The sequence below is a fragment of the Ursus americanus genome, chromosome 22 (assembly GCF_024610735.1).
Source record: "Ursus americanus isolate L20-20 chromosome 22, mUrsAme1.1.p, whole genome shotgun sequence".
NCBI classification, from domain to species: Eukaryota; Metazoa; Chordata; class Mammalia; order Carnivora; family Ursidae; genus Ursus; species Ursus americanus.
This window is the reverse complement of record NC_142148.1, coordinates 53,179,030-53,196,548: the sequence shown is the minus strand read 5'-3', so window position 1 is coordinate 53,196,548 and position 17,519 is coordinate 53,179,030. Positions and strand designations below refer to the sequence as shown.

General features: G+C 46.4%; 1 protein-coding gene across 1 annotated transcript in view; it reads left to right on the top strand.

The window, feature by feature from the left end:
* Positions 1-17,519, top strand: part of LOC148108189 (focal adhesion kinase 1-like) — a 67,477-nt gene that overhangs the window by 14,518 nt on the left and 35,440 nt on the right. The window contains exon 3 of the mRNA XM_087853873.1: positions 7,902-7,999. The gene's annotated coding sequence lies outside the window, so the exon portion shown is untranslated. The remainder of the gene's footprint in view (positions 1-7,901; positions 8,000-17,519) is intronic.

The following is a 17,519-nucleotide window of genomic DNA, read 5'->3' as shown; positions in this document are numbered from 1 at the left end:
CAGCAGCTGGAAGGCGGACGTTGTCGTGAACGGAGAAGGCTGTGTGTAGGAAGGTTTGTGGAGGGGGCGGGCCAGTCAGCACCTGGGCTTGGAGGTGTCGGACGTTTCACTGAGTTCTCTTCGGTGATGCTCCACTTCCCCAAGGGGCCTACAAGCAGGCCCGGCAGAGGGTACACCTGCCAGGGTTTGGTCAGGAAAACCCGGGCCATTCTCGACAATTAGTCGTACGGGGAATTAGAATCCATCCCTACCTCTGGGAGGGCTGGCAGAGTTGAAGAGAATGATGTTTCTCTTCATTTTGCCCACGTTGCCTCTTATTAGCGTTCCCTGCCCGCCGCCCTGAGCTGTAGCGGGAAGGGGTTTTGGGAGAAGTAGCTCTGCCGTCTCGGTGATGCGCAGGAGCAGGCCGCGGTGGGGCTGCGGTGCAGAGTGAACAGCGGTCAGTCCAGCGCAAGGCCAGGCAGTCGGGCTGAGCTGGAGGGACAAGTTTTAGCTTTGTTAGCATAGAAGCAGCATTTGAATGAGCTTGCCTGGGAGGTAAGCATAGCTGAGAGGAGAAAGGACAGAGCCCTGGGCGACTCTGGAAGGAGGGAGCCATCGGTGGGGTAAGAAGAAAATCACGAGAACATGAGTGGGAGATCAGCTCTTGTCAGTTGTCGAAAGGACGAGCCCTGGGCTCTAATGATTGGATTGAGCAGTGCAGAGGTCGTTGGTAGTCTTAGAGGGAGAAGTTCGTGGAGTGGTGGGGGCCAGAGCCAGTGGGTTTAAGAGAGAAAAGGAAAAGAAGAATTTGCGATATCGAGTATGTTTTGTGTATGCTTGTTTGTGGAATTATTTGTACAGTAGTTGTTTTAAAGTCCCTCTGGGCTGATTGTCATATTTGTTCCCTTCTTGATATTGGCTTGTGTTGATTTTCTCCTCCCACGGGAATTGACGCTTTTCTGGTTCTTCCTATGCTGAATAAGTTTGGGGTGTGCCCTCCCCATTTAGGATATCATGCAAGGAGACTTTCCATTGTATTGAAATCTGCTGATTTTGGTCGTGGTTTAAATCCAGTCTTGCTTCCTAATCCCCCTGCTCCAGTTTACTTTTCAGAGTGGTCAGAGAGCTTCTGCAGTTACTCTTTCCAGCCTTCCTAGTTGCTCTTTCTAGGAGAGGCAGGAGGGAATGTGCTTCGTCTTCCTTACCTAGATCTGGGACCCTTCGCTTTGCAAACTGCTTCCATTTGTCCAGGTAGTGATCTCCAGTTCCACCGAGGCCAGTGATGCCCGCACGACTGTGTCTCTTGATCACTTACCACTCCCAGGCCTTGCAGGAGATTTCCTGCTAAGTACTGCATGCATTTGGTTCATGGGTCCTTCCTTTGGTGCCTCTCTCAGGTAGACAGAATGACCCTTAGGTATACCTTAGTAGCCCATTCGTTCATTTGTGTACAATTGAAGCGTTGTCTTGTCTTGAATATGTTAACTGTGCCTATTAATTAATTTGAGTAGAATAGTGTTTCTTTCGTATTTTTAATGAGCCTTTGCGCAGTGGAATTTTCTATGGATATTATTTACAGTGTAGAACAGAATGGTGGTTAAGAGGATGGGTGTTGGATAGGTCTTGCTTTGAACCTCAGATTCGATTCTTATTCCTTGCATGTTGACCAGGTTCCTTAAGCTCTAAATCTGTTTTCTTATCTGTTAAGTGGAGATTATCATAACTCTTTGACAAATGTGACAGAACATAGTTCTTAGTACATGGCTAGTTAGAGAAGAATCAGCCTGAGGTTCAGCAAATACAGTTCCCAGTGATGTAGTTATTTCTGTTGTGGGGATTTAAAAGCTAATCTTATTCCCTGATGAGTTTGACCAGCGTATCTAAGAAGTGCAAGCAGTTGGTATTCACCGTGTACTCTGCATGTAGAACGGGCGATTTATTGTTGTTGTTGTTGTTCCTAATACCGGTTTTTCAGCAATTAGTAATATTGCCTCTTCATTTCCCTAATGTATTCACATCATCAGTAGCTTACTACCGGTTGGACCGCAGACCCTGTTCCATGCGCTGGCACACAGATGAATGGGATGCAGTGACCTATGACCTATGAGCTGCTCCACTGTCTAGTATTAGAATGTGTTTGACTAGAAAATTATTTTGAAGCGTAAAGAAGCTTTTGTTTGCCCAGATAACTTTCATAATCATGTTTGCGTTCTTTATACATTTTTGGTTTTTCAGAAAGTTTCTTCTGACCTGTGTTCTTCAGAGTACAGGTTACTACGGCTTGCCTGAGTGCAGAAACCTTTGGTACACTGAGCTTAGAGGAAGGGACACCTGTGTGAAGTGGTTATATATTTTGGACATTAGAGACCTTCACAGATAATTTAAATGGTTAGAATGTTGTGCATTGAGAAACAGTGGTTTTGGGCTTTATTTGGCAGTTAGCATCAAGCGGACCATTTCCTGCCAGGGGCTCAGCCTGCATGGTTAATTCAAGCCAGAGATCTTCTAATATGGCAGTGTGTCATGTTGACTGTTAGTCAGCTTCAGAAAGAATCTTTCTGTCATGTTTGCTTTGGAAAGCCCAAATCATGTCCATTGTTTTAACAGTAATAAGATCTGGGTAACTTGGGAAGCCAGAATAGCATCGTGATTCTAAGGTAAGCTGGTGTTTGAATGCCTGATCTCTCTCTCCCTTGTCTGCTGTGTGACCTTGGAAAATGTCTTAAGTTTTTTTGGACTTTGTTTTCTCACATGCAAAATGGAACAAGAGTAGTAATCAGTTAGGGCTGTGAGGATTCCAGAGCTGGTGCTTGTAAAGCACTTGGGAGAGATTGCTATGACACCACACCCTCCGCAGATGGCAGGTTGTCACTGTTGTCCGGGTGAGTGAGAGGTGGGTGTCAGGGACTGTCCAGGTTGGACTGTGCACTGAAACGAGACCATTAGAAGCAAAGTGATCGTGTGGAGTATGTTACCTGTTCAGGAAGCATAGATTCAGAGTGTGTTGTGACTGGTGGGAAATTCTCATTTGCATGTTAGGGGGAAGAGAGTTCAGAGTAGCCTGAGGACCCCGTGTACGTATAAATGTCCCCACTTACGCCAGAAACGTAGAGATTGTCCATCTTACAAATACCTTCAAGGAGCTGGCAATTTATTTCATTGTATAATGAGCCAAGTTTAATTTTTCTTTGGAGCAAAAGAATTTAAGCATTTTAATTATAGGATTGGGGAAACACCTAGTTTTCTGCCCTAGTTGAACTAGTTCAAATTGTTATGCTTGTATTTTAGTAGTTCCATGCTGGACGTGGCCCTAAGCTGCCCGCAGTTCCAATGGCAGACATCCAGCAGGTCCAGTGTTGATAAATGCGGTGTTGCTATCTGCTTGAATTCTCCTTAAAATAGAAACTAAAGTGAGGAGCAATTATAAGGCCCTCAAAGCCAGTGTATACGCTCATTTATTCATCATCAGTTCATTCACGCATCAAGTGCATGTGTTCTGATCGTGTGTTTTAGGTGTTCGGTCCAGTGCGCGCTGTTGGTTATAGAGTGGCGAACAGAAACCAGACGTGGGGAGTAACTGGGCTGTCTTGTGTTTGCGGTTAGTAAGGAGAATAAAGCCAGTTCCAGCGGACTCGCAAGATTTCCCTGAATGACATTTTCAGGTTTATACTCCTAACAGACAAGAGGCAATAAACAAACAAACAAACAACGACAGTAGAAAAAGAGGGCTTTTAAAGAGCAAATGGTACTCACCTGCTGCAGGCACTGGGGCTTTTTGACCTTCACTTTGGTTTTATTTAATAGTGCTTTAAATATTTGTCTGGGATGGCGGTGCTGAGGCTGCGGAACTTAGGCTGTCGTTGTCCCCAGAATCTTGCTGCTTGGGTGGAGGAAGACACTGACAGGCCAGATTTAACATCCGCTCTAGTTTGTTGCACGGGAAGCTCCACCACCGGAGAGTCCTGCGTCTCTCTCGTCTATTGCCTTGTGTCCTGGGGCCGTGCATGGCATTTGTCAGCGACTCCACAGATACTGGTGTCATGTGAAGGCGTGCTGAGGGGGACAGGAGAGAGGTGTCTCACCTGGGGGAAGGGCACGGCTCCCACCGCACATGTGTCCAGGTCATCCCGGGGAAGAAGGTCCAGGTGGAGGAGGTGTCGAGGAGGGCACAGGTTGTTCTGTACACCGAAAATGGCTTAATGTTGCTGCTTTGTAGGATTCACGGGAGATAGCATGACAGTCAGACTGGGCTTGATCATTCAGGGACCGACAGGTCATATCAAGGAGTTGGGATTTCCTCTTCTTCAAAAGGAGTAATTCTAAAGTACTAGAAACCAGGTGTCCTGATACCCAAGCCGGCACTCTTTTCATATTACACAATGCGTACAATGTCAACCAAGTGTCATCAGGTCTTGGGTTCCATATCCATTAGTGATAGCCGGACTATTAAAGTTCTGTAAGCCCCTGGTGAACTTTTCATCTTTTGGGGAGAGTGAGGATATAGGAGAAATATTTGTTTTCTCAGGTGTGAAAAAAAGTTGAAACTCTTTAAATTTAAAGGCAAGCAAGGTCCATATGTCTTTGAATTCTAGTTCTCCGGAGGATAGCAGGTATATGTAGTAGATAGTACCCTAATAAATGCAAAAAAATACAAAAACCCTTTACTTTTGTGTATACTCTTGTAGCAGGCGTTGTACTGGACTCTGCAGGGTGATAACTGGATGAGAAATGATCCTCTCCAAAAGGTCTTTGCAGCCGAGGGAGGGAGACAGAGAAGTCAGTCAGTGATGATGGTACAGTGGGTAAGTCCTGTGATAGAGGTGCGCCCAGGGCATTATGATGGGTACTTATCTTTCTTCAGTCCCCCACTTTTTTTTCTTTTTTAAAGATTTTATTTATTTATTCGACAGAGATAGAGACAGCCAGCGAGAGAGGGAACACAAGCAGGGGGAGTGGGAGAGGAAGAAGCAGGCTCCCAGCGGAGGAGCCTGATGTGGGGCTCGATCCCATAACGCCGGGATCACGCCCTGAGCTGAAGGCAGACACTTAACCACTGTGCCACCCAGGTGCCCCATCAGTCCCCCACATTCTTAACCCTTTTTATACCTATTGTAATTTACCCCCTACCCCAGACCTATTTTCCCCATACCATCCAGTAGCCTCTTAGTAATTTTTCTTCATGGTCATACAGACTCATCTCTTCTTCACATTTGATTTCTGGGAGACAGTTTCCTGGAGATCTCTGTTCTGTTCTTTTCCAAGCTGCTTGCTCCTTCGGTCTTTTATTGTGTTGTCCCTGGATGTTCCTTTGTTCTCATCGTTTGGCTTTTGTCCAGAGTTGGATTTTATGTTTGTGGCAACTCTTGTCTTTGTCTTTCTTCACTGACTTCTTCCTTTTGGTGGCGTTAATTACTTTAAAAAGATAGTACAGTGTTTTTGGACAAGTTGAAGACAGCCTTCAGCATGCCCTCCTCTTGAGCAACACTGCTCCGGCTTGGACTTGTTTCCCTCTCTCCTGGTGCACAGCCACCATTCTGGAATCTCCCTTCATCGTCGTCCTGGGGATTCCCTTATCCCTTCTGATGGAAGCTCATGCCTTGCTCATTTTTTGTTGATGCTCGTGTTTTGGTGGAAGACTTTCTCCAGGGGCTTTCTGACATAGGATGCTTAGGAGGCAAACCTTTTGGGACCATGCATGATTGAAACTTGATTGATGGTTTCGCTGGGTACAGAGTTCTGTATTGGAATTCATTTTTGTTCATAAATTCAAAGATTGCTCCATTGCCTTCTTGTTTTCATGTTACTGTTTTAGAATTCAGAAGCTATTCTCATTTTCCTTCGTATGTAACTTTTCCCCCCTCCCATCTTTAGAAGCTTGTAGGAGTTTTACAATTTGTCCAAGTCTTTTGAAATATCGTGATGGTGTACCTTGTGTGGTCGGTTTTCATCCACTGTGCTGCATATTCAGCGGGTCCCTTCATTCTGGTACCTGGGAGTTTTCAGTTCTGGGAATACTCTTTGGCATTACTGTGCTGAGGTTTTCTCCCTTGCTTTTCCTTATTTTGTTTTTCTGGAAGTCTTATTATCCAGAACTTGGCTGTCCTGGGCAAAGGTTGTAATTATCTTAATACCTTTTTCTTCTTCTTCTTCTTCCTTCCTTTGCTCCTCCTTTTCTGCCTTTTTTTTGGGGGGGGGTCTTTTTATTCTCTATTCAGGGAGATGACTTCAGTTTGACTTAACCTTTTCTTTAGTTTATTATTTCTGATTTCAGAAAGGTTCTTTAGATTTCCAAGGGCTCTTTTTCTATTTTTCTAGAAGAACATCCTGTTTTTCTTTCTTGATTGCAGTGTTGTCTTACCTCTATATTATTGATAGTTTGTATAGTCTCTGTTTCTTTTAGGTTGTTTCCTTCCTTCTCCTGTCTGACGTGGTGGGGCCCTTTGACTTTTACATCAGGGTATTCTGGGTGGGCCATGTGTTGGGGGTCCCCAGGGTTAGTATCTTTAGATCTGTCTTTTGGAGCTGATCAGATTCCCCAGAAATATTCTCCAGTCTCTTTCCGGCACAATTCTGACTTCAGAATCTGGAAGCCAGCGGTGTGCGTGTGTGGTCTGTTGTAGGAGAGCTGGAGAATTCACTGTTCACTGTATATACGGTCATTAAGTCCAGCTCTGTTCAGTGCAGCTGGGCAGGGTGACTTCAGTCCATAGACGCCTCTACTTTTCCGGGGAATGCCCCCTCCCATCTTCTTTCAGAGTGAGGGGGCATCACGTTGTGCCTGGTGTTGAGGTTCTGGTTTCAGCTTCCATGGCCTTCCCCGGCTCCTCTGTATTTGGGGCTATGCCTTTTTTACCCCCGTTCTGTCTACACTGCTGCTGCCACTTCTGGTCTTCTAGGACACTGCTGTGCAAGTGGAAGTGGTTCCCGTGTGTTCCACTGCTGAATTAGGACCTGGCTTTCTTGGGCCTGCTGCCTCCTTTACTCTACTTCAGTCTGTTATAGTTTCTGTCTCCTCCAGGTTTCTTCTTTTTACTTTTTTGTTTGGGTCTCAATCTTCCATGTTAGAAGATTTCCTCAGTACTTCAAAAATCTTGGCTTTTTTCTCCTTTCAGTTCTCCCTGTGCTGTTTCAAACATTTTTTAAAAAGATTTTATTTATTTACTTATTTGAGGGAGTGAGTGTTTGCACAGGAGAGAGAGCAGAGAGCACAAACGGGGAGGGGCAGAGGGAGAGGGAGAAGCAGACTCCCTGTTGAGCAGGGAGCCTGACCTGGGGCTCCATCCCTGGACCCTGGGATCATGACCTGAGCTGAAGGCAGATGCTTAACAGACTGAGCCACCCAGGCGCCCCTGTTTAGAACATTTTTAAAAAATATCTCTTTAGTATAGTTTTGATGGAAGGCAGTGGAACAGATGTCTATACTCTGTCATTGTATCATGCACTTATTAGCCAACCACACCCTGTTAATTTATGATTTTTGATATGTTTGAATAGTTTCCAGTTGCTTGACATGTATTTCTTTTCTTTTTTTTTTTTTTTTTTTAAGATTTTATTTATTTATTTGACAGAGAGAGATACCAGTGAGAGAGGAGACACAGGCAGGGGGAGTGGGAGAGGAAGAAGCAGGCTCCCAGCGTAGGAGCCTGATGTGGGGCTCGATCCCAGGACTCTGGGATCACGCCCTGAGCCGAAGGCACACGCTTAACGACTGAGCCACCCAGGCACTCCTTCCTGTGTGTTTCTTAAGTAGAAATAGGTTTGAAGACAGGGACATGGTGCCCTCTTCTCACCCCTCATCCCAGGCGTTGCCCAGTAGGCTTGTGTGGGAGGTGATGGAACTGGCTGAGGGGTGAGTTCAGTAGAGCTTCAAGAAGTGAAAGGAAGGGGGTTTTAATGCGCATGTTGTCTCTCCTTGTCAGGTTCTCTGAGGACTATGGAAAGAGGAAAGAGAAACCGGGAGCATTTCCTTTAAACCCACGTTTGATTTCTTCACAGAGGTATCGTGGCCTTCAGAACTGTGAGTATAATTCTCTTGCTACATTTGTGTTTTGGTTTTTCCTTTTGTTTTGATTTTTCTTTCATCTGTCTTAAGGTTTCTTTGACATATACTAGAAACAAATAAAAGCTAGTTGATTTTGCAGAGTAGGTGAGGGAAGAAGTATCAGTTGTTTAGTGCCTTTTATGTGTGGAGAGAGGCAGGCAGGATGACAGTCCTGTCCCTGATAGTTGTGACAGTAGCAGCATGTGCCCTAGAAGAGTGGCCCAACAGGGTCAGCACTGGGCCATCCAGCTCCTAGGTGAGTCTCTGGCAGTAATCCCCTGAATGAGGCTACACTTTGCCCGTTTCACATTTGCATAACTGAAACAGAGGTTAAAGGTTACTAAGTTAGTAAAAAGCAAAGCTGGGATTCAGACTCAGTCTGGCTTTGGAGCCTGTGCTTTTTACTCGTGTTTTATTCTTATGGGCTCTGGATTCAGATGTTGGCTTGGCTGCTTACTTACTAACTCTTCTCTAACTACCGAAACCTAGCTTTCTCTCCATGCGAACTCTTCATTGACTACTTTTTTTTTTTTTTTAAGATCTTATTTATTTATTTGACAGAGATAGAGACAGCCAGGGAGAGAGGGAACACAAGCAGGGGGACTGGGAGAGGAAGAAGCAGGCTTATAGCGGAGGAGCCTGACGTGGGGCTCGATCCCATAACGCCGGGATCACGCCCTGAGCCGAAGGCAGACGCTTAACCGCTGTGCCACCCAGGCGCCCCTCTTCACTGACTACTTAAACCTAGCTCTTTCCTCTGACAAAGGGTGCTGGTGATGGGACCGCTCTCCCAGGGTTGTGGTGAAGATGCCATAAGAAATGTGAAATGTGCTCAGCATTCACAAATGTTAGCAATTGCTATTCGGTGGCAGTTCCCCCACTTTAATGAGAGGAAAACTAAGCTCCAGAGATTGGGTTATTTGTGATTTGTTAATTTGTAACCTTGGCACTTGTGCTGCACTCCACAGTTGGGAGGTTATAGAATTGAGATTCTATTCCAGTTTGTCTTATTTCCAAAGACTGCTCTTTCTGGTAGGCCTAGTGGTAAATCGAGGACAGATCGTTGATAGAAGATTCATCAATCTGTCTTGTGGTATTAGCATTGGTAAGATTTTAGCAATACATTGCTTTGGTGTAAAAGCCCCATAAACTTAGACTTCATGGATTCAGAATTCAGAATCATTATAATTACGTTGAATTTGACTTTGGCAAGTGTGTTTGTCTTAGATGTCCAAGGGGCAGGACCCTGGATTGTTTTTCCATTTCCTTCTGGGGGTCAGTTCACTTTCCTCCTTTGTTCTCCTTTCTCCCCCAAACCCACTTTTGTTTCTGCCAGGATTAGGTATTAGGGAAGGGAAGGGAAATTGTGTCACGAAGTTTCAGTTTCCAAGTAAGGCCTGGAAGTCTTGCTCCTTTTTTCTGATTCCTTCTACCCTTTCTTGGCTATGAGAGGCACCTGTTCTGTGTGCTGTGCCAGGTGTGACTCTGCTGTCTTTTGGAGAAGGCCATGCCCAGCTGTTTACATCCCTTGTCTCCTCCCCACCCTCCCTGCACATTTCAATGTTTCTTCCTGTAACAGTGGGCTATATTTATTGGGTACAAGTCTGTTTCTGCATCTTTAAGAGCAAAGATTTTGTTATTTCGTTTCTGCATGTTTTCTGCTTGACCCATGGGTAGTTTTCACTAAATGCTGGATGAAGTAGTGTTTAATGCTTGCCACAAAATAAGTTCTCTTTTCTTAGTGGATCCAAACAAGAGGGAGAATATCAAGTATAACTTTTCATCAGCATTAGCTATTAAAAATCGTTCGTCATGGTAGAGCCCAAGACAGTTTCATATTTAGCAGAAGTTACACAAAATTTTTCTTCTTAATGGGATGTGCAGCGGAACGAAGGCCTGACAGGGAACTGAGAGCCCGTTCTTGGCTCACTGGAACTTTGAACACCGAGATATAATCTGCTGCTTCTAGTTTGGCCCTCCCCTCCCCTCCCCCCCGTTTGAAAATATGTAAACCCAGGAAAAATACCTTATAACCAGTGTTTCTATAATTGTTTCCCCCAATTCTGGACAACTGGTGAGGCCACACGAGTAAGCCTGGCTTTGTACAGCATCGACTTAATGGTGTTCCTCTGAGATCCGGGGCCCTTGATGTACCTGAGTGCCCTGGTCCACTTGAGCCCCTGCAGGATGGATCAGGTTCTTGGTTCTTGATTTGTTTTGGGGTGTTGCATTCTTAAGGCAGAACTTGGGATGGAGGTGTTTTACAATCAGAATTCTAGGAAAGCAAAGCAAAGTTTTGGAGGAGTTGAATTGCTGAAATATGTATGGAGATTATTTTCAGGGTTAATGGGGTGTGGGGAGGCAGTAGACAGAAAAGAAGGTTGCCCGGAGACCCATCTGAAACCCCCCATTTGGTGAATAAAGATAGGTTATTTAGCGTCAGGGCAGCTGAGAACAATCGACATAGATTGAACTGTGAGGTTCTGGGGCTGTTTGTCCAAACAAAGAGTCGCTAGGGTAAGGCGGTGCTGGCTGTCGGCTCCGGAGGCCAGCTGTCCCTCCCTCAGTGTTGAGCCCTGAGATTCGGCTGAGGTTTGAAAGGCTAGTGTGTTGGGAATAGACACTGGTGGTGGGGGTTGGAGGGTGGGGGAGAGTAGAGGACAACCAGGAGATTGTCGGCACGCTGTTCAGGGAACCAGGTGAGCGGCAGCGGAGGCTGGGATTGGAGCAGGAAAACTGGAGGTGGTGAGAAGCAGTTGGGCCTTGGATGTATTTCAAAGGTAGAACCAGTAGGATTTGCTGACAGATTGGATAAGGCATGTGAGGACAAAGGGGAGGAGTTGAGTTGACTAGAAGGCTCTTGGCCTGGGCAACTAGATGGGGGGAAGGCTGTGGGTGGAACTTGGTTTAGAGGGGCAGATGGGGAGCTCACTGTAGGCGTTTTAAGTTTGTGATTCTGTTAGGGATCCAAGTAGAGATGTCATGTAGGCAGTTGTAAATAGGCATTTGGTGGTTGGAAGAGAAGTCTGAGCTGGAAGTGGCCATGAAAACGCAGTGACGGTCTGTGGTCACCGAGGGAGTGAGCACAGAGAAGACAAGCAAGCCTGAGCCTCGGATCACTCTGCCATCGAGTGCTCAAGGACGAACATGAGCAGTGTTTGGCACAGAGCAGGTGTGAAGAAGACCACAAGCACTGGCACCATGGGAAGAAGGGAAGAAGTGTCCAGGAGGAGGATGTGATCAACTCTCTGAAGTGTCAGGAAAGGTCATGATGAGGACTAAGGTTTGGCCTTCGGGTTTGGCGACTTGGAGGACACTCTGGCAAGTGCTTGGCGCAGTGTGGGGGGCGTGGTCAGAATGAAAGCCCGCCTGGACGGTGGTGTGAAGGGGGAGAGGGTAGTGAGACAGATTGCATCTGGGTGACTTAGGTCCAGGGTGTACGGTCATCCTCACACTTACTCACCATCTGGGTGCTGAGCAACGCAGCCGGGTCCCTGAGGTCCGTGGTGGTGTCTTCATGTCACGGGCGGGGAAAGGTCAGGTTCAGAGCTTACAGTAGCTTTCTCAAGAGTACGGAGCCGGCAGGCTGACGCCAGGTCTCAGGCCATGCACGCTGTCCTCAGCTGCCCTGCGTCCTGAGGGTGGAGAGACACTGTTGAAGGGGAAAGGGGGTAGCGTGGTTGTAAAATTGTAGGAAAACACTTATGTCCTGCTGGAAGTGCTTCTGTTAGAGATTCTGTTTCTTTTTCTTACTTAGAAATTTCACTTCTATCAGAGGGTGGTACGTGCATGTGTTCAAAAGTAAAACAGTGTTGAATGGTTCATGCAGAACCCAGCGGGCTGCTGTCCTGCCTCCACCATCCGCCTCCCAGAGCTGCCTGGAATCCTGCTTATCTGTTTCTTGTAGCATTTCTGTCCACGGTTCCCAGCAATATCTATGTAGAGGCAGGGCCATCGATGCGTCACTTTTAGAAAAAGTTACATTTTGAACTCCCATCTTTCCCCACATAGTTGTAGCACAATTTTTGTTTAGAACCATAATTTGGCGAATTGTTTTGACTTTGTTAATGTTGCTCACTATTGAGCTGGTGAATGTAGCATGATTATATTCCCTTTTAGTTCAACTTTTTGTTTTCCTGTTTTCTTGAGCTTAACAGTTGCCACTTTTTTTTTTTTCTGTTTGCTTGATATTCTTAAGAGTTCTCACTCTCCCTGACAGTAAGGCCTCTTAATAAAATTTGCCATCTGCTCATGTGTATTCCTTCTGTCTTCACCCCCAGGGACATCTGTTTTCTTGCATGCTGGACAGGTTACTCTCCCATGGTAGCAGGGTTGAGGTGCGTAGGGCAGATCCTGCAGGAGCAGGCGAGACCAGGTAGAGAATCCTGATGGGGAAGACAGTGATGGGGAGCTCAGAGGGAGGGGGACGGTGTCCTCCTGAGAGAGCAGGTCCGGGCATGGTGAGTGGGGCTCGCGGTAGTTGGGGAAAGGCATTCCAGGTGGAGAAGGTGAGAAAAAGCAGAGCGGGACGAGATCGGTTACTTTTTGTTAACCTACAAAGCCTGTATTGTGGCGCCTCGCTAGGTGGTACATGTTAACTTAGTTACTGACTCTTCCTTTAAGACCTTTAAATAGATTTCCATGGAAAATGTGAAATTCAGATCGTTAAACATCTGTCATAAATTTTTTATTTTTTGAAAGATTTTATTTTTTAAGTAATCTGTACACCCAATGTGGGGCTCAAACTTACAACCCCGAGGTCAAGAGTCGTACACTCTACTGACTGAGCCAGCCAGGGTCCCCCGTCATAAATTTTAATATTTTCTTAAAACCTGAGCATAGAATATATCATGACACTTAAATCCAAGAGATCATCTTAAACTGTTGATTCCATGTATTTGTTCATGGAAAAATCTTTATGGATATCCCGTCACTGAGGCGGCCTAGCCAGTCATCGTGCAGTGGTGCGAGTTGTAGATTGGTGGTTGAGTCTCTTCCTATAGCAGCACACACCGCATTCTAGCTCTCTCAACAGATGGGCCTCGGTTGGGCTCCCAGGGCCTGATCGCTTCCCTGGGAATTAATCTCCGTGGGCCTCTGCCACTCCTCTGGGATCGTGGCCATCCGGTCTGACAGCTTAAGTTGCTAATTGACTTGTGGGGAAGACAGATTAAAAATACATTTATATGTGAGCGTGTGAATTTATTTTATAATTGTATTTATGTAAATAATCTGGACATCTATACGTTTACAGTAAAAGGTGTTAAATGCTTTCCAGAAGAGTGATGAAGTTTTATGAGTGCCCAGCATGAGGGAACAGCTCGTGGTGCCTGGCACACAGTAGCCCCTCAGTGAGAATGAATGCTGAGCTCCAGTCTGTCCCCCGCTTGCCCTGATGCCAGCGATGTTGTGAGACACTGCCTCCTCTGCACGGGCCTCGCCCTCAGCTCGGCTCTGAAGGGCTCCAGCCTCAGCACTGCCGGCTGGTGCCTCTTCATGCCACCCCCCCCCCCGTTATGCTTTTGTTTCTCCTTTTCTGCTTGGAACATTCATTCTTTTTAAAGGGGAAACTTTGAGGGTTCTGCCCTAGGGCATGGCTGTGTGTGTGTGTGTGTGTCTGCCTGTCTCCCTCTCTCTCATTTGGACCACAGGGCTGGGCTTTGGCATCTTTGTGCATCAGCTCTGCACACACAGGCTTAGCTGGTAACTCATTCAACTTTCTTTATTTGCTTGTCTCACTTCCTTGGTTGTCAGTTCTCGTGGGCCAGGTTCTAACGTTACTGCTTTTTGAATCCATGTGATCTGACATGTTATCAGCACTCAGTGATTGTTGAGTGAAAATAATCCCGAATTGTTGAAATCTGGGGCATTTTTCTAAAGGAGGTGCTGTTTCATGCCGGTGGAGACGGTGGGGAGAGTCTTCCATACTGTAGGAATTCTGGGGGCAAAGGCACTGGGAAATGAACTTGTGTGTGGAGTGTTTAGGCAAACATGGGCTTTCCTGCTGATTATAGTTGGAGGCTGCGTTAAGGTTCGTGGAGAGAGGTGAGTAGGGAAGGCTTGCTCCTCCGCCCACTGTCTCTAAGGGGTGAGGGCGGGGCTCTTGTAAGCCTTTACCCTGCCCCTAAAGATCTGTGCTCCCCAGGTGTGGTTCCAGCCTTTTTGTCTTATCCCTGTCCACCCACTTGACACTGTTCTCTCTTTTCCTGGGAGGCTCACCCACCATTTGGCTTTGCACACCTTGTCTACCTCTGTCCCCCGCTGCCTGGTCACCAGTGCCTTTCCCCTGTACCTGGGGACACCCTGGAAACCACCAAGCCATTCTAGCTTAGATTCCTAGTGTGTGCTCCTTTCCTTGTCAATCCGAATTGTTGGTAAGCGTCAGTGGAATGTGCTTGCGCCCCCAGCATGTGGTAGGTGTGCAGAAGAGGGGAGTTCGTGTTAAGTAGGCCTTTCTGGTGCTGCAAAGAGGCGGGCTGGGCTAGGGGACTGAACACATGGTGCAGGGTGGAGCACCGCAGTAGGGCAGTGCTTGGACAGAGACGGGAGCACAGCCTGGCCAGCGTGTTCTCCGTGAAGGGCTCACCTTTGCTTCTGAGGTCTTAACCGAGAGAGTACAGTGAGCCCCCTTTCAGCCCTAGTTTGGATATTATTAACATCAACTTCCTCATGCACAGAAATAATATGGTGGGTATTATAATTTGTCTCTCAGATTGTTTCACTTTCCTCATTGTGTTTGGAGAAGAAGCCGCTGGTTTCCCCGTGTTCTTTTCATGTGCAGTTTTAGAGCTTTTCGTTTCACGTAGGACCTTTCGTTTCACGTAGCGCGCGCCAGGAAATGTGTGCACCAGCTGATGCTTTATCGCAGGCTTCCGTCCGTCTGTCATGGCCCCCGCCCCCAGTCTCCTGGTTGAGCAGTAATTATATGAACCCGTAGAGTGTGTCGTCCCCCCGATCACCCTCCTCCCGGCACCACTGTCCCCATCTGTCCCGGCGCCCGCTCCTGCTCGCCCTTCTCACCAGCCGGCACACTCTGGGGTCTACTTGTTTGCGCTGTTTGCTGTCCTGCAGTGAAATGCACCGCCCCCCACCAGGCAAGGAACTGCTCATTCCAGATTAATGCTGCACCCCCAGGGCCTCACACTACTAGACTCCTGTAGTGAGCCGATGAGTAGATTGATGGATTTAGTCACCTTGTCTGCTTGCAGAGACAGAGGTTCACATCACTAGAGGCAGATGAGAAGGGTCATGGAGGTTTTTGTGAAAATTAAAAAAACTTCTTTGTAGTGCCTGAATGGTTAGTGACACTGAGTTTTTAAAGCAGATTTCACAAATCTTTCCTTTCAAATTCATCTGTAATTGTTCAAACTATTAGGAATTTATTGTAAATTTAACAGTTTTCTGTATTTCATAACTTTATCTGTTTTCAGTTAAAGAGAAAAATCCATTTTGAAACAATTATCACTGAGTGGTTTTGTTTTGCCTTTGAGTAATATTTGTATAAATGGTAGTGTGATTGACTGCAGCTCCCAGAGCGGAGGTTTATATGCCCGTCTACATTATCTTCTTTACCTTCTTCAGATGATACATGTCGGCATTTCTATACCTTTCTCCTGAAAAGTTGTAGAAAATGAGTCCTATTCTAAATGTTGTATAGGAGTTTGATGTTGAAAACCAAGCAGTGGTGGTAAGTTTTTCCTTTGAGCGTGAAGACCAGCGTGCCGTTGGCTTCTTTCCTGTGCTCTGACGCTCCGGAGTGTGTGTCCGTGTCGCCCTCTGCGCACAGTCTGCGGCGGAGTCTTTGGTCAGGGGGCGGTGCTTTGCCAGTGACAGCAGCTTCCGCAGCTGACAGGCTTCGGGTTCCCTTCTGTTTCACCTGGGGCCCTGTCACATCTGTGCATCGATTTGGGCGAACTGGCCTGTGAACAATAGTGTGACTTCTGGTCAACCTGTCCAGGTAGCGAGGTCTGTGAGCTCCCTCAGTTGTGTGCGGTACGTCTCAGTTTGGAGGGCTTCGTGCTGTTCCAACGCTGTTGTAAGGGGCAGCGCTTGGCTTATGTGTGGCAGTGGTTCATCTTGTTCGTTTATCTCGTGGCCTTAATATAAATTCACTTATTGGTTCTGGTGGTTTACTGGAGCAAGTAGAAAATCCAAAGAAATCTATGCTCGTGTAATCTGAAAATAACCTTTTCTGTCCAATCTTTATGTCTTTTATTTCTCTGTCTTGCCCTCTCGCCTTGACCGGCACCTTCATTACAGTGTTCTTGTCATGTGCTGGCCTCAGGGAGCAAGTTCTCAGTGTCGAGTAGGGTTTAGTCCTCGTTTTGTCTTTGTTTTGGTAGAGGTCCTCCGCTGAATGTAAAAATTTTCCTTTTAACTCCTGGTTTTCTGAGAGGTGTTGTGTTTTTGTTTTTGTTTTTAAATCGTGAGAGGGTGTTGCATTTTGTCAAGTGCTTTTTCGGTGTGTATTGAATTGCTTGTAGAAATTTTCTGTTTTATAAAATAATGGGTGAATTACGTTTCGATTGTTGAATCAGCCTTGCATTTCTGAGGTAAATCCCACTTGATCATGTTGTATTATCCTTTTATATATTGTTAGATCGATAGGCAATATTTTGTTTAGGAAATCTGTATCTATTTGCGTGGGGGTATCAATCTGTCATTTTTTTTCTTGTGACCTTTTTGTGGTGCTCTCATTTCAAGTACCGCCATTCTCATAGAACAAGCTGGGAGGTGTCCCCTTACGTTTCCGTTTGCATGACCAGTGTATGTAAAGTTAGGGACACTAATCTCTCGTGGCAGTACTGGGAGTCTTAGTCCCATTTGGTGGCGAGGTACTAGTCACAAAGGGCTGTAAAGCAGCAACAGGAATGTGTTATGTCTTGTGGAGTTGTATTCCAGGGATGGGGATGCACACACGCATGTATGCGTGTGCTCATGTAGAAAGCCGTGGAGCTCTGCGCTCGGGATTTGTGCATCTCACACGTTAGGCTCCAGTCCAGACTAGCAGAATTGGACCGTGTGTGCAGCCCCCACGCAGCGATGCAGCTCTGGAGGTCTGGCATTGTGCTCAGTTTGGAAAGGGAAGATCAGACGCATCAACACGGTATCTTAAGCCAGGTTCCTAAAGCCCAGGGAAAAGAGTATATATAAAATCTGAGATACGAGATTTTAAATGCTTAAAAATACCCTAATATTACACGTGTAATAAAGTGGTACAGCGTTAAAGGAATTTGTTAGAAAAAAATGCAGACAAAAACTTATAACAGAAAAGGAAACCATTTCCTAGAACCAGGGAGCAAGGAGAAGAATTGAGGCTTGAATGTTGAGGAAGGGGGCCGAGAGCCGCTGGGCAGGGATTCAGGGGATGAAGGGCGGCTCCTGCAGAGTCGGACTGGAGCGGGTGCCAGAGAGGCCCAGTGCTTCCTTCTGTGTGGCTCTGCTGCTGGGAACATCTGATGAGCTTCCGTCAGTGGCTGATGCTGCAGGTGGAAAC